This window comes from Garra rufa, unplaced genomic scaffold, assembly GCF_049309525.1.
Source record: "Garra rufa unplaced genomic scaffold, GarRuf1.0 hap1_unplaced_007, whole genome shotgun sequence".
Lineage (NCBI taxonomy): Eukaryota > Metazoa > Chordata > Actinopteri > Cypriniformes > Cyprinidae > Garra > Garra rufa.
The window spans coordinates 350,958-358,457 of NW_027394282.1; the positions used below are offsets into that span (position 1 = coordinate 350,958).

The 7,500-nt window shown below is 39.6% G+C and overlaps 5 non-coding genes across 5 annotated transcripts; all 5 read left to right on the plus strand.

The window, feature by feature from the left end:
- Positions 1–179: 179 nt before the first annotated feature.
- On the plus strand, positions 180–298 carry LOC141313515 (5S ribosomal RNA). Its single transcript, XR_012349587.1, has one exon. It is a non-coding gene; the product is annotated as a 5S ribosomal RNA (ribosomal RNA).
- An 801-nt stretch (positions 299–1,099) lies between these two features.
- LOC141313677 (5S ribosomal RNA) lies at positions 1,100–1,218 on the plus strand. The gene has a single exon (XR_012349748.1). It is a non-coding gene; the product is annotated as a 5S ribosomal RNA (ribosomal RNA).
- Positions 1,219–1,302: 84 nt separating this feature from the next.
- LOC141313516 (5S ribosomal RNA) lies at positions 1,303–1,421 on the plus strand. The gene has a single exon (XR_012349589.1). It is a non-coding gene; the product is annotated as a 5S ribosomal RNA (ribosomal RNA).
- An 84-nt stretch (positions 1,422–1,505) lies between these two features.
- LOC141313722 (5S ribosomal RNA) lies at positions 1,506–1,624 on the plus strand. The gene has a single exon (XR_012349792.1). It is a non-coding gene; the product is annotated as a 5S ribosomal RNA (ribosomal RNA).
- Positions 1,625–2,425: 801 nt separating this feature from the next.
- LOC141313517 (5S ribosomal RNA) lies at positions 2,426–2,544 on the plus strand. Its single transcript, XR_012349590.1, has one exon. It is a non-coding gene; the product is annotated as a 5S ribosomal RNA (ribosomal RNA).
- Positions 2,545–7,500: the final 4,956 nt, after the last annotated feature.

The following is a 7,500-nucleotide window of genomic DNA, read 5'->3' on the forward strand; positions in this document are numbered from 1 at the left end:
AAATCTGACCCCATTTTAGTCTTGTAACTCGGCTGATAAGGCCGATTGTTACACTTTTATGGGAGACCGCCTGGGAATACCAGGTGCTGTAAGCTTTTGCCTTTTCTTCACTATTTATATAATATGCTGGCTTTTACGGAGGCTGATCTTTAAATAGCCCACTTTTTGGAGCAGCCCTCGCTTATGGCCATACCGCGCTGAGAGCGCCCGATCTCGTCTGATCTCGGAAGCTAAGCAGCGTCGGGCCTGGTTAGTACTTGGATGGGAGACCGCCTGGGAATACCAGGTGCTGTAAGCTTTTGCCTTTTCTTCACTATTTATATAATATGCTGGCTTTTAGAAAGACGTGTTTTACCGCTCTATTTATTACAATCATTTACATGTATTATAGAGTTTTAAGTGTTTTACATGTTTTTTAGGCCATTTAATTACTCTTAACATTTTAAGTGTATGTGTCTTTAATAAATGGATGGTTGGCCTGTCATGTGACTAGGCACATGACAGGAAGCAGGAAGTACAACTGTATAAGAGAGCAGCATGACAAACAAAGGACAGTCACCAAACTGTTGGATTGAGGAGTTGCTAATTTTAGAGCTCACCTTTCCATTCACCACCTGCAAACTTTGGATTACACTTTCTGTGGATTGTATATACACTGGTGGACACTCACATTGGACTTATCAACACACTGGGGTTCTTGGACTGTTTTTAGGGTATGGACAAATGAACTGTATTCTTTTAACAGAGTTTACCTGTTTTTAGGGTATGGACAAATGAACTGTATTCTTTTAACAGAGTTTACCTAGTTTTATCGTGTTGTTTTAAAGTCTTTTATGTGAACCTTGTAAATACACCAAATCTATTTAAACCAATTTTCTTTTATGTCTCATTCTTTTAACCACTAGTCATCTCTCACAGTTAAATCTGACCCCATTTTAGTCTTGTAACTCGGCTGATAAGGCCGATTGTTACACTTTTATGCGAGACCGCCTGGGAATACCAGGTGCTGTAAGCTTTTGCCTTTTCTTCACTATTTATATAATATGCTGGCTTTTACGGAGGCTGATCTTTAAATAGCCCACTTTTTGGAGCAGTCCTCGCTTATGGCCATACCGCGCTGAGAGCGCCTGATCTCGTCTGATCTCGGAAGCTAAGCAGCGTCGGGCCTGGTTAGTACTTGGGTGGGAGACCGCCTGGGAATACCAGGTGCTGTAAGCTTTTGCCTTTTCTTCACTATTTATATAATATGCTGGCTTTTACGGAGGCTGATCTTTAAATAGCCCACTTTTTGGGGCAGCCCTCGCTTATGGCCATACCGCGCTGAGAGCGCCCGATCTCGTCTGATCTCGGAAGCTAAGCAGCGTCGGGCCTGGTTAGTACTTGGATGGGAGACCGCCTGGGAATACCAGGTGCTGTAAGCTTTTGCCTTTTCTTCACTATTTATATAATATGCTGGCTTTTACGGAGGCTGATCTTTAAATAGCCCACTTTTTGGGGCAGCCCTCGCTTATGGCCATGCCGCGCTGAGAGCTCCCGATCTCGTCTGATCTCGGAAGCTAAGCAGTGTCGGGCCTGGTTAGTACTTGGATGGGAGACCGCCTGGGAATACCAGGTGCTGTAAGCTTTTGCCTTTTCTTCACTATTTATATAATATGCTGGCTTTTAGAAAGACGTGTTTTACCGCTCTATTTATTACAATCATTTACATGTATTATAGAGTTTTAAGTGTTTTACATGTTTTTTAGGCCATTTTATTACTCTTAACATTTTAAGTGTATGTGTCTTTAATAAATGGATGGTTGGCCTGTCATGTGACTAGACACATGACAGGAAGCAGGAAGTACAACTGTATAAGAGAGCAGCATGACAAACAAAGGACAGTCACCAAACTGTTGGATTGAGGAGTTGCTAATTTTAGAGCTCACCTTTCCATTCACCACCTGCAAACTTTGGATTACACTTTCTGTGGATTGTATATACACTGGTGGACACTCACATTGGACTTATCAACACACTGGGGTTCTTGGACTGTTTTTAGGGTATGGACAAATGAACTGTATTCTTTTAACAGAGTTTACCTGTTTTTAGGGTATGGACAAATGAACTGTATTCTTTTAACAGAGTTTACCTAGTTTTATCGTGTTGTTTTAAAGTCTTTTATGTGAACCTTGTAAATACACCAAATCTATTTAAACCAATTTTCTTTTATGTCTCATTCTTTTAACCACTAGTCATCTCTCACAGTTAAATCTGACCCCATTTTAGTCTTGTAACTCGGCTGATAAGGCCGATTGTTACACTTTTATGGGAGACCGCCTGGGAATACCAGGTGCTGTAAGCTTTTGCCTTTTCTTCACTATTTATATAATATGCTGGCTTTTACAGAGGCTGATCTTTATATAGCCCACTTTTTGGAGCAGCCCTCGCTTATGGCCATACCGCGCTGAGAGCGCCCGATCTCGTCTGATCTCGGAAGCTAAGCAGCGTCGGGCCTGGTTAGTACTTGGATGGGAGACCGCCTGGGAATACCAGGTGCTGTAAGCTTTTGCCTTTTCTTCACTATTTATATAATATGCTGGCTTTTAGAAAGACGTGTTTTACCGCTCTATTTATTACAATCATTTACATGTATTATAGAGTTTTAAGTGTTTTACATGTTTTTTAGGCCATTTTATTACTCTTAACATTTTAAGTGTATGTGTCTTTAATAAATGGATGGTTGGCCTGTCATGTGACTAGACACATGACAGGAAGCAGGAAGTACAACTGTATAAGAGAGCAGCATGACAAACAAAGGACAGTCACCAAACTGTTGGATTGAGGAGTTGCTAATTTTAGAGCTCACCTTTCCATTCACCACCTGCAAACTTTGGATTACACTTTCTGTGGATTGTATATACACTGGTGGACACTCACATTGGACTTATCAACACACTGGGGTTCTTGGACTGTTTTTAGGGTATGGACAAATGAACTGTATTCTTTTAACAGAGTTTACCTAGTTTTATCGTGTTGTTTTAAAGTCTTTTATGTGAACCTTGTAAATACACCAAATCTATTTAAACCAATTTTCTTTTATGTCTCATTCTTTTAACCACTAGTCATCTCTCACAGTTAAATCTGACCCCATTTTAGTCTTGTAACTCGGCTGATAAGGCCGATTGTTACACTTTTATGGGAGACCGCCTGGGAATACCAGGTGCTGTAAGCTTTTGCCTTTTCTTCACTATTTATATAATATGCTGGCTTTTACGGAGGCTGATCTTTAAATAGCCCACTTTTTGGAGCAGCCCTCGCTTATGGCCATACCACCTTGAGCGCTCCCTAGTGGTGACAGGAAGTGGTACAGTGAGAGAAGCAAGGAGGAAGAAGGAGTGTGTTTGTTTGAGTGGAGTAAAGGATTCAATTCTTTTCACATTGTTTGGAAAAACTGCTCCAAAGGAGTGTTTGCGTGTTGGCGGGTCATTTAATCCTCAAACAGTGTCGTGCTGTTTGGGGATAAATACCTCACACAGCAAGGAAAGAGAAATGGCTGGACAACAGGAGACGGGAAGAGGTCGAAACATGCAGGACAAGAGAGATGGAGAGCGCAGCTATGGAAAGGAACTGACGGTGCTGGTGGAGATGGAGGGGGAGGACAGAATCACAATGATGGAACTATTAAAGAGTGTGAAGGAAGAATGCGGAGGAGTTATCGGTTGCAGGTATAAATCTCCAAAAGAGTATGAGTTAACAATGGAAGATATGAAGGCAAAAGGAAAAATTCTGGATGGTTTGAAGATAAAAAACAGTCGTGTAATGGTGAAGGAAGTGGATTGCATGGAGGTGGTTGTTTCTTTCTTAGGACTGCCTATGTATATTCAGGATGAAGAAATATTGAGCAAACTAAAGGATTGGGGAGTAACAGAAGCGTCTAAAATCAAGAGGAGAATGTGGCCGGGAACCGACATTGCGGATGGGACAAGGTTTTTAAAAGTTAAGTTCAATAATGTTGTTAAATCGTTGCCCTATTCAACGAAATTTGAGACGCTCGGAGGGACAGAACACTTTAGGGTGATACATGACCGACAAGTGAAGGTTTGCCGTTTGTGTATACAACCGGGACATGTTGTGAGGGACTGCCCGAGCTTTAGGTGTTTTAGATGCGATAAACAAGGACACTATGCAAGAGAGTGCAAAGAGGTGAATTGTGAAGTGTGTGGAATGCGGCCAGGACTGTGCGTGTGTGAAACGCCGGCTATGATGGAAGAAAGGAACGGCGAGGGGATAATGGAAGATCTGTACGAGGAGCTGGAGAGTGAAGAAAAAGAAGAGGAAGAGGTAATTGTTGAAGGAGAGATGAGTCAAAGCACTTGGGGAGAGAAAGAGAGAGCGACAAACAGGGGAGATACTAAGAGTGAGAGCAGCCCAGAGGAGGCGGGCGCGGGGCAACAGATCATGAGACAGAGAAAGAAGAAAAAAAGAACAGCAGGTAAAGAGATGGATCAGAGAGGTCTGGAGTGTGAAGATGGAAACGGGAAGACGGAAAAAAATGACAATGAAGAAGGTGGTAATGCTAAAAGTCAAGGAGAACAACATCTGGAGAGAAGAGGAATGAAGAAAGACGAAGGGGGAGGAAAGGAGAAAGAAATGATAGAAAATCCTGTGAAAAACGGAGAGGAAGACATGGATATATGTGAGGGGAAAGGTACATTGAAAAAAAGAAAGAAGGAAAGACTGGAGGAGCAAAAGGCAGAAAGTAAGAGTTTGATTTAATTGGAATGAGTATAAATCCCTTAAAAACTGTGATAATCACTATGTGGGGTATTTTGCACATTGCGTGTCTGAACAGTAACGGGCTAAGAGACCTAAAAAAGTTTGAGAGGGTGAAGAGACTGTTAAAAGCTGATGTGCTATGCCTACAAGAGACGCATTGGACAGGGGATATAATGGACAATATAAAAAAGAGTTGGGAGGGGGAAATTTATGTGAGTCATGGAAATGTAAAAGCATGTGGAGTGGCGATTTTGATAAAAAGAGACAGAGTGCAAAATGTGAAACAAATTTATAAAGATGGAAATGGGAGAATGCTAGGACTTGAATTTAAGTTTTGTAATGAAATGTTTAGGCTTATAAACATTTATGCACCGAATATAGAGATTGACAGAAAAGAAGTCTTTAAGGAAATGAAGACACAATGGAAAGAGAAGTGTATAGTAGTTGGGGATTTCAACGTGTGGTGCACGAGACTGGATGCTTCCAGTAGTGCTAATTTTAAATCTGATGGGTCAAGAAAGTTCTTAACAGAGTGGATGCAGAATGAAGACATAGTAGATGTGTGGAGGGAAGAGAATCCATATAAAAGAGAATTTTCGAGAAGACAAATGGTGATGGGTAATTTGAAACAGAGTCGTATAGATTTATGTTTGGCAAAAAGAGAAATGTTAAAATATGTTAAAAATGTGAAATATAAGTTTGTCAGTTTAAGTGATCATGCTGTGATGACAGTCAAGATGGGTGTAAGTGAAGAGGCGAGGGGAGGGGGTTTGTGGTGTCTGAATGCAAATCTGTTAAATGAAGAGGCATATAAAGAAAATATTGTAAAATGTATAAATTATGAAATGCAGAATTCTCTATTTGAGGAAAATGTATGTGAATGGTGGGAGGGAATGAAAGAGAAAATTAAAAAAAGAAGTATTAGGTATTCAAAACAAAGAGATTTTATGAGGAGGAGTAAAGCAGAAGCTTTGGAAAATGCATTAAAAGGGGAAGCGGAAAAAATAGAAAATAATCCTGAGTACAGTGAAGAGTGCTTTTGGAGGTTAAAAACAGAATTAGAGGAGTATGAAAAGGAAAAAAGCAAGGGAGCTATAATAAGAAGTAGAGCTCAGTATGCTTTAGAGGGAGAAAGAAGTACAAAATTCTTCCTAAATTTAGAAAATAAAAAGCAGAGGAGAAAACACATTGTAGAGTTAGAAAATAGAAAAGGCGATAAAATAAATGATTTTGTTGGGATAATAGGAGAAGTGGAGAATTTTTATAGGGAATTATTCAAGAAAGAGGGTGTAAAACAAGAATGTGTGAATGAAGTCTTGAGTACTGTGAACGTGAAGCTAGAGGAGGATGAGAAGAATATGTGCGAAAGAGATATAGGTATTGAAGAAATAAAAGATGCAATAAATCAGACAAAAAAGAATAAAAGTCCGGGCTCGGATGGTTTGACACATGAGTTCTATAAGGCCTTCATAGGGACCCTAGCACCAATACTGCTAAGGTTGTATAAAGGTATGGAGGAGAGAGGGGAAATGCCGAGATCCATGGGCTTAGGAATAATAACTATCTTATATAAAAATAAAGGAAATCCATTGAAGTTGGAAAATTATAGGCCTTTGAGTCTGCTTAATTCGGATTATAAAATTTTAACAAAAGTAATAGCCAATAGAATTAAACAGGTTGTAGGGAGTATTGTGTCGCCTAGCCAAGCATACAGTATAATGGGGAGAGACATTATGGATATCATATGTACAATAAGAGACGTTGTAGAAAACATGGGAAAGGATGGGGAAGGGGGGTTGGTTTTATCTGTGGATTTGAATAAAGCTTTTGATAGAGTGGAGCACAGTTTTATTGAGCAGACAATGGCGAGATATGGGTTTGGAGACAGAATAAGAAAATGGATCAAATTAATATATGACAATGCCCGGAGCTGTGTTAAAATTAATGGGGCATTAACTGACCCCTTTCCATTAGAAAGGTCAGTCAGACAAGGGTGCCCATTATCTGCTTTGTTATATTCAATAACAGCGGAGCCGCTGGCATCTTTGATAAAAAGTGATAAAGAAATAAGAGGTATTCAAATTCCTTATGGAGGAGTAAGTGTAATCCACCAATATGCTGATGACACAACTTTTACTGTCAAGGATGTAGAGAGTGTTAAGAGAATAAAAATGCAGATAGAAAAATATGGAAAAGCTTCAGGTGCAAAGATAAATGTTGACAAGTCAGAAATAATAAGTATAGGAGGGGTGGAGATAAAAGGGTCAGATGTTCCATTTAAAATAACGAAAGAGTATTTAAGGATATTAGGAGTGAATATTGGAGTGAATGCGAAAGAGGCTAGAGATGCCACATGGACTGGAGTTTTAAATAAAATAAAACAAGTACTTAATTTCTGGAGGCAAAGAGAATTGAGATTAAGAGGAAAGGTAGTTGTGGCTAATTCGTTAATACTCACTAAATGCAATTATGTGATGGGAGCAATTGACATGCCAGACTGGGTTTTGAACGGAATAAAAGAGGCTGTGAATAATTTTGTGTGGGGAGGTAAAGGAATTAAAATATCAACAAAAACACTGATAGCAGACTATAAGGAGGGAGGTCTGAGGTTGATAGACTTAGAGGTTAAGAGGAAAGCAATAAGAGTTAAAACAATAAAAAAATATTTATGTGACAAACTACAGTATGGGTGGAAGGGATATATGAAATTTTTTTTAAATAAAGGTGGAGGATGTGGTGAGGAAG